Source organism: Dendrobates tinctorius, unplaced genomic scaffold (genome assembly GCF_039654945.1).
Source record: "Dendrobates tinctorius isolate UK_male_01 unplaced genomic scaffold, ASM3965494v1 ptg000806l, whole genome shotgun sequence".
NCBI classification, from domain to species: domain Eukaryota; kingdom Metazoa; phylum Chordata; class Amphibia; order Anura; family Dendrobatidae; genus Dendrobates; species Dendrobates tinctorius.
This window is the reverse complement of record NW_027362443.1, coordinates 1,314-10,000: the sequence shown is the minus strand read 5'-3', so window position 1 is coordinate 10,000 and position 8,687 is coordinate 1,314.

Here is an 8,687-nt window from a genome sequence, read left to right as displayed (position 1 = left end):
GTACCTGAGCTTGACCAGACCCTCCCTCGGTGGTCCCTGGTTCTCTGGAGGCGATGGCTGTCGTCAGGGGGGCAAATCTGGAGTCCTCGTGGGAAGGAGGGCTCTGGAAGGCGGACGCCCCCTCTGACTATGTCCCCTCAGAGCGTGCTCGATGGTTCTCAGTCCCTGGCTTTGGCTTGTGGGCCATCCCTGGGGTACATTCTTGCAAAAAAAAAAACGACTAAGTGAAAAAGAACCGGAATGAGGAATTTTCTGGGTGCCGCATCCGCCCTACAGTGACTGGAGGCCGGGTACAGTTCTGACTTCATCCCCTTAAAGTGGGGACGTTGTCCCGCAATGCATATACATAGGAATGCGCACCTGCGGCAGAATACAGGAGAGAGTGCTCTCTCTACCCCGATGGATGGCGATTGTTTCTCTGGTTCTCCGGCTCGGGTAGGCGACTTTAGAAGGTGGTCCCTCTTGTTGTGGAAGTTGCAAAATACGGCCGAGACTGAACTTCCACAGCTCCAGGAGGGACTTTTGCTGGTCGTGAGTCCCAAGTGAGAGAAGCAATCTCGGGGTACCTGAGCCTGACCAGACCCTCCCCGGTGGTCCCTGGTCCTCTGAAGGGTGATCGCTGTCAGGGGGGCAAATCTGGAGTCCATAGCCGAGCTTGGGCTCTGGAAGGCGGACGCCCCTTCTGCCTATGTCCCCTCAGAGCAGGCTCGATGGTTCTCAGTCCCCGGCATTGGCTGGTGGTCCATGCCCAAGCATGAGAAGCGATCCTGGGGTACCTGAGCTTGACAAGACCCTCCCTCGGTGGTCCCTGGTTCTCTGGAGGTGATGGATGTCAGTGGGGGCAAATCTGGAGTCCTTATGGGAAGGGGGACTCTGGTAGGCGGACGCCCCTTCTGCCTATGTCCCCTCAGAGCAGGCTCGATGGTTCTCAGTCCCTGGCATTGGCTGGTGGTCCATGCCCAAGCATGAGAAGTGATCATGGGGTACCTGAGCTTGACCAGACCCTCCCTCGGTGGTCCCTGGTTCTCTGGAGGTGATCGCTGTCAGGGGGGCAAATCTGGAGTCCATAGCCGAGCTTGGGCTCTGGAAGGCGGACGCCCCTTCTGCCTATGTCCCCTCAGAGCAGGCTCGATGGTTCTCAGTCCCCGGCAATGGCTGGTGGTCCATGCCCAAGCATGAGAAGTGATCATGGGGTACCTGAGCTTGACCAGACCCTCCCTCGGTGGTCCCTGGTTCTCTGGAGGTGATGGATGTCAGTGGGGGCAAATCTGGAGTCCTTGTGGGAAGGGGGACTCTGGTAGGCGGACGCCCCTTCTGCCTATGTCCCCTCAGAGCAGGCTCGATGGTTCTCAGTCCCCGGCATTGGCTGGTGGTCCATGCCCAAGCATGAGAAGTGATCATGGGGTACCTGAGCTTGACCAGACCCTCACTCGGTGGTCCCTGGTTCTCTGGAGGTGATGGATGTCAGTGGGGGCAAATCTGGAGTCCTTATGGGAAGGGGGACTCTGGTAGGCGGACGCCCCTTCTGCCTATGTCCCCTCAGAGCAGGCTCGATGGTTCTCAGTCCCTGGCATTGGCTGGTGGTCCATGCCCAAGCATGAGAAGTGATCATGGGGTACCTGAGCTTGACCAGACCCTCCCTCGGTGGTCCCTGGTTCTCTGGAGGTGATCGCTGTCAGGGGGGCAAATCTGGAGTCCATAGCCGAGCTTGGGCTCTGGAAGGCGGACGCCCCTTCTGCCTATGTCCCCTCAGAGCAGGCTCGATGGTTCTCAGTCCCCGGCAATGGCTGGTGGTCCATGCCCAAGCATGAGAAGTGATCATGGGGTACCTGAGCTTGACCAGACCCTCCCTCGGTGGTCCCTGGTTCTCTGGAGGTGATGGATGTAAGTGGGGGCAAATCTGGAGTCCTTATGGGAAGGGGGACTCTGGTAGGCGGACGCCCCTTCTGCCTATGTCCCCTCAGAGCAGGCTCGATGGTTCTCAGTCCCCGGCAATGGCTGGTGGTCCATGCCCAAGCATGAGAAGTGATCATGGGGTACCTGAGCTTGACCAGACCCTCCCTCGGTGGTCCCTGGTTCTCTGGAGGTGATGGATGTAAGTGGGGGCAAATCTGGAGTCCTTATGGGAAGGGGGACTCTGGTAGGCGGACGCCCCTTCTGCCTATGTCCCCTCAGAGCAGGCTCGATGGTTCTCAGTCCCCGGCAATGGCTGGTGGTCCATGCCCAAGCATGAGAAGTGATCATGGGGTACCTGAGCTTGACCAGACCCTCCCTCGGTGGTCCCTGGTTCTCTGGAGGTGATGGATGTCAGTGGGGGCAAATCTGGAGTCCTTGTGGGAAGGGGGACTCTGGTAGGTGGACGCCCTTTCTGCCTATGTCACCTCAGAGCAGGCTTGATGGTTCTTAGGTAGTATGATTTGTTACCCTCCGGATCGATTTCCATACTGCCTCCCTGCTCATTCTCTGATGCACTGCTTGAAGGCATCACTGGTGACTGATTGTCGGCTTCATCCTTCTTTCCTGCATTTACCACCAGCTCGTGGGCATGACACATATCTGTCAGAGTCTTCTCCCGGTACACTCTCTCAGCCATGTCATTTGTATGTGCCAAGTACCGTGCAAACAGTCGCTTTTCACAGTCCGTGTATTGTGAAGTTGTCCAGGTTTCACATACCCGTCGCACTAGGTGGCTAGTGATGTTCGGGAGGTTGTAGCTATGGAGGAAATCATAATGTCAGTACCTGTTTCTACACATGCCCATGCATCATTCGGCTCGTGGCCGTCTTACCTCGAATGGTATTGCCTGAGGCCCACGGATGGATTTGCTATGGCCTTCCCCGTACACGTCACAAAGAAATTAGTGACCTTCCTTCGGCCAGCGGTATAGACAGGTCGGACATGTTCTGCATACACTTTGAACCACTGAAAAAGGAAAAAGAGAGGGGTTTGCTCCCCATGTGGAGTGGTGTTGCCTGGGCTCCCTGACTGGTTGAGTCCCTTACCGATTCTTCTTCCTCTGAAAGTACGAACACTGCGACCTGAGTGGTGGAACATTTGTGAGTCTTCACACCGACAACTGTCATCTGTCTGTCGTGGTACACGTGATGGATCCTCTCGGTCCACTCTGAAACCTGATGTGGAAAGTTATTGAACTGGTGCATGGGAGACCGCTGACCCACAGGGTCTGACTACTTACCGTCATGTTACGGATGACACCTGGTCTCTGGAGATTTTTCAGAACCAGCAGGGCCTGGAGGTAGAGTGCAATTTCCCGGCGTTCTTCATTTGATCCGCCCTCTTCCACAGAGGCTATGCTGGCTAGAAAAGTTGGCCTTGCCTCCTCCAGAATAATCTGGCAGTCCACGGGCGATTTTAGCGGCTTCCTCAGTAGATCGTACCTGGGGAAAAATAAGAGGAATTATTGAACATACATGGCAAAAATCAAGCCGCATATGCGATACTTTGAAGGGTGTGTACCGCTTACTAACAGACTCCTTGCAGGCGCCCTTGTACAATGTCTTCTGTAGGTCCTCAGTGTGATTCATGAATACCTCACAGGCCTTGTAGAGTTCTGGCTTTTCTATTCTCAGTCCCGTGGCCCTCATCTGATAGACAGTGAATCTCCGTATATGCTTCAGCATTCTGAGGGAGGTCTGTTTCGATAGCTGGAGGTTTCCGAGTTTTTCAAAAAATTCATTGATTTTATTTGGCTTCAGTAGGTACTCCAGGGTTACTCTTCTCGGGTTCACAAAGAAGAGGAACCTGGAAACATTTGAGACCTCCTGTTGGCAGTTTGGCACCCCGTGTGTAATGGTTAGGTATGAGCGGAAACCTTTGAACATAGCGTCGTTCATTGAGTGTCGCTTATACAAGCCGGCCATCTTTGTAGCGGTGCGATTTTTGTCCTTCCACTGCCTTTTCTGAATTCTTAAATCGCTACCGTCAGTGACCTCCTCATCTTCCATGGGGTCAGAACAGGCCCCTGTGTGGGCAGTCTCTGAGCGAGGGCTTTCTTGAAAACTTTCCACAGGCTGTAAAAGTGAAGCCTCATCCGATGCATCTGGCTCTGCCAGGGGCAGGGGGCTTTCTGCAGGCCGTAAAAGCAAAGGGATATCGATCTCATCCGAATCTAGCTCCGTCAGGGGCATAGTGCCTGGGCAGAGCTCCAAAATGGCTGGTGGTACCTGAGCGGGCTCTTCAGAGATCAGTGGCGGGATTTGATGCTCAAACCTAGGCTTGTTGGCTATTAAAAATCCGCGACCTTCTAAGAAGGATACAGTCTCCTCCAAGGACTGGAGAGGCTTGAGGTCATTGAAGCGGATAGTTGTACCTCTTTCGGCAATGCATTTGAGCTGAAACTTGGCTGATGCAAGGGCAGCTTTTATATCAGAATCACTCTGGGTCCTCAGACATGTCCTCCTAAGATGTGTGGAAAGGTATTTCGTTGCTCTGTGGCATACGGGACATGTAAGTGGAGTCCGGGGGTGACTGCGGGGATACAAGCAATAGAACCGGTCACCTTCCCTGCACGTATGTCATATGTCTATATGTGGTGGACGAATGTCTTCTACTCACCGCTCCATTTTGAAGTGTCCAGCATAACAGTCCGGTAACCCGTGCGCACCTCGGGGTGTGAGTCAGCCACACGTGAAAGACGCCAGCGGAGGTGATCGGAAATAACTTGCCGGAAATCCGCATACCTCATCACGGGGGGTGAACCAGCCACATGGTTGACGCCTCTACGGATGCCGAGCACCAATAGTGCTGGGGCAAAGATCTCCGCTTCGAGCCGTCTGTCATGATCACTTCCGTGGCATCACGGCGGTTGACACATCCCAAGCGGTGGCGCCTATACGGTTGAGGATCATCCATATCGTTTCTGTAACGATCCCTCCCTGGATACATCCGTCATGATCACATATACAGCACCCCTGAGGTAGACTCAACCACAGGGATGGCGCCTACACCGCTGACGAGCATGCGTCGCTTTCATGGAAGACATTCCGACTGGCTCCGTCTTTCACTATCAACTCATGGTGGCAAAAGCAGTAAGCGCTTGCTTTTACGCTTGCCAAGAGTCTGACGACCCGGGTTCGAACCCTGTCATGGCTGGGAAGTGATATGTATTCTGTGGACTTAGAAAATGTTTTACCTGTGACAGACTTCCAGGTGGTCCGTTTTTCGTAAAGAACACGCCCGCTTGGGTGCTGGATCTCCAGAAGGCGACAATGGAGATCTTGGTGGCGACAGATGTAGGCCGTGTTTTGTGCATGCCAGCCCCGTGGGTAGCCCTCCAGCTAGGAGTTCCCCTTACCGTTTGGTCCGCGTCTCCTAGGGGGACTCTTTCTGGTTGGCTGCCCGAGTCGGGTGCACATTCCTGGGTTACTCAATCCACGAATCCTTCTGCTTGGGTGCTGGATCCTCCAGAAGGCGACAATGGAGATCTTGGTGGCGGCAGACGGACAGATGTAGGCCGTGTTTTGTGCATGCCAGCCCCGTGGGTAGCCCTCCAGCTAGGAGTTCCCCCTACCGTTTGGTCCGCGTCTCCTAGGGGGGACTCTTTCTGGTTGGCTGCCCGAGTCGGGTGCACATTCCTGGGTTACTCAATCCACGAATCCTTCTGCTTGGGTGCTGGATCCTCCAGAAGGCGACAATGGAGATCTTGGTGGCGGCAGACGGACAGATGTAGGCCGTGTTTTGTGCATGCCAGCCCCGTGGGTAGCCCTCCAGCTAGGAGTTCCCCCTACCGTTTGGTCCGCGTCTCCTAGGGGGACTCTTTCTGGTTGGCTGCCCGAGTCGGGTGCACATTCCTGGGTTACTCAAGCCACGAATCCTTCTGCTTGGGTGCTGGATCCTCCAGAAGGCGACAATGGAGATCTTGGTGGCGGCAGACGGACAGATGTAGGCCGTGTTTTGTGCATGCCAGCCCCGTGGGTAGCCCTCCAGCTAGGAGTTCCCCTTACCGTTTGGTCCGCGTCTCCTAGGGGGGACTCTTTCTGGTTGGCTGCCCGAGTCGGGTGCACATTCCTGGGTTACTTGAGCCACGAAGCCTTCTGCTTGGGTGCTGGATCTCCAGAAGGCGACAATGGAGATCTTGGTGGCGGCAGATGGACAGATGTAGGCCGTGTTTTGTGCATGCCAGCCCCGTGGGTAGCCCTCCAGCTAGGAGTTCCCCCTACCGTTTGGTCCACGTCTCCTAGGGGGACTCTTTCTGGTTGGCTGCCCGAGTCGGGTGCACATTCCTGGGTTACTGGAGCCACGAATCCTCCTGCTTGGGTGCGGGATCTCCAGAAGGCGAAAATGGAGATCTTGGTGTCGGTAGATAGACAAATGTAGGCCGCGCCCGGCTGAAACAAAACGACTGTTCCTTTGGGCGGGACAACTATGACCGAGGTGGATCACTTTGGCCGCGGCCGGGCTGTGAACTCCCGACCCCCAGCTCAGACCCACCCTGAGTAGATTCGGAAGGGGGCTTAATGGTCGGTTGGCGGGCTTAATATTCGTCCTGTAGCGGTCGGTTGGTGGGCTTAATATTCGTCCTGTAGCGGTCGGTTGGTGGGCTTAATATTCGTCCTGTAGCGGTCGGTTGGTGGGCTTAATATTCGCCCTGAAAGCGGTGGCTGGAAGTCAGAGAGTGAAATATATGTCTGAGAGTGTCCCAAATGAGGCCCCAAACTGGGGGTGAAATTTCTGGATCCTGGGCGGAAGGTTGAATTTTGGGTGAAAAAACCGAATTTTGGGACTTAGAAAAATTTCGAGATGTGACAGACTTCCAGGAAGGGGAGCGTCTCGGGAGGTGTACCCAGGAGGCTTCCAGGAGCCTGGGTACACTTTTCAGAAAGTACCGTTGGGACTTAGAAAAATTTTCAGGATTTTTGGACTTAGTGCGTTTTTTGGATTTTTGTGCAAAAATCAGATTTCCCCTTCTCCCACCGCTCTGGGGCGTCAATATGATGTGGGGACCCGAGGGAGAGTGCCTCCCATGAGGGTAGAATGTGTGACTTTTGGGGGGAAAGTCGAATTATGGAGCAAAAACCATTTTTTGGGACTTAGAAAAATTTCGAGATGTGTCAGACTTCCAGGAAGGGGGCGCCTCGGGAGGTGTACCCAGGAGGCTTCCAGGAGCCTGGGTACACTTTTCAGAAAGTACCGTTGGGACTTAGAAAAATTTTCAGGATTTTTGGACTTAGTGCGTTTTTTGGATTTTTGTGCAAAAATCAGATTTCCCCTTCTCCCACCGCTCTGGGGCGTCAATATGATGTGGGGACCCGAGGGAGAGTGCCTCCCATGAGGGTAGAATGTGTGACTTTTGGGGGGAAAGTCGAATTATGGAGCAAAAACCATTTTTTGGGACTTAGAAAAATTTCGAGATGTGTCAGACTTCCAGGAAGGGGGCGCCTCGGGAGGTGTACCCAGGAGGCTTCCAGGAGCCTGGGTACACTTTTCAGAAAGTACCGTTGGGACTTAGAAAAATTTTCAGGATTTTTGGACTTAGTGCGTTTTTTGGATTTTTGTGCAAAAATCAGATTTCCCCTTCTCCCACCGCTCTGGGGCGTCAATATGATGTGGGGACCCGAGGGAGAGTGCCTCCCATGAGGGTAGAATGTGTGACTTTTGGGGGGAAAGTCGAATTATGGAGCAAAAACCATTTTTTGGGACTTAGAAAAATTTCGAGATGTGTCAGACTTCCAGGAAGGGGGCGCCTCGGGAGGTGTACCCAGGAGGCTTCCAGGAGCCTGGGTACACTTTTCAGAAAGTACCGTTGGGACTTAGAAAAATTTTCAGGATTTTTGGACTTAGTGCGTTTTTTGGATTTTTGTGCAAAAATCAGATTTCCCCTTCTCCCACCGCTCTGGGGCGTCAATATGATGTGGGGACCCGAGGGAGAGTGCCTCCCATGAGGGTAGAATGTGTGACTTTTGGGGGGAAAGTCGAATTATGGAGCAAAAACCATTTTTTGGGACTTAGAAAAATTTCGAGATGTGTCAGACTTCCAGGAAGGGGGCGCCTCGGGAGGTGTACCCAGGAGGCTTCCAGGAGCCTGGGTACACTTTTCAGAAAGTACCGTTGGGACTTAGAAAAATTTTCAGGATTTTTGGACTTAGTGCGTTTTTTGGATTTTTGTGCAAAAATCAGATTTCCCCTTCTCCCACCGCTCTGGGGCGTCAATATGATGTGGGGACCCGAGGGAGAGTGCCTCCCATGAGGGTAGAATGTGTGACTTTTGGGGGGAAAGTCGAATTATGGAGCAAAAACCATTTTTTGGGACTTAGAAAAATTTCGAGATGTGTCAGACTTCCAGGAAGGGGGCGCCTCGGGAGGTGTACCCAGGAGGCTTCCAGGAGCCTGGGTACACTTTTCAGAAAGTACCGTTGGGACTTAGAAAAATTTTCAGGATTTTTGGACTTAGTGCGTTTTTTGGATTTTTGTGCAAAAATCAGATTTCCCCTTCTCCCACCGCTCTGGGGCGTCAATATGATGTGGGGACCCGAGGGAGAGTGCCTCCCATGAGGGTAGAATGTGTGACTTTTGGGGGGAAAGTCGAATTATGGAGCAAAAACCATTTTTTGGGACTTAGAAAAATTTCGAGATGTGTCAGACTTCCAGGAAGGGGGCGCCTCGGGAGGTGTACCCAGGAGGCTTCCAGGAGCCTGGGTACACTTTTCAGAAAGTACCGTTGGGACTTA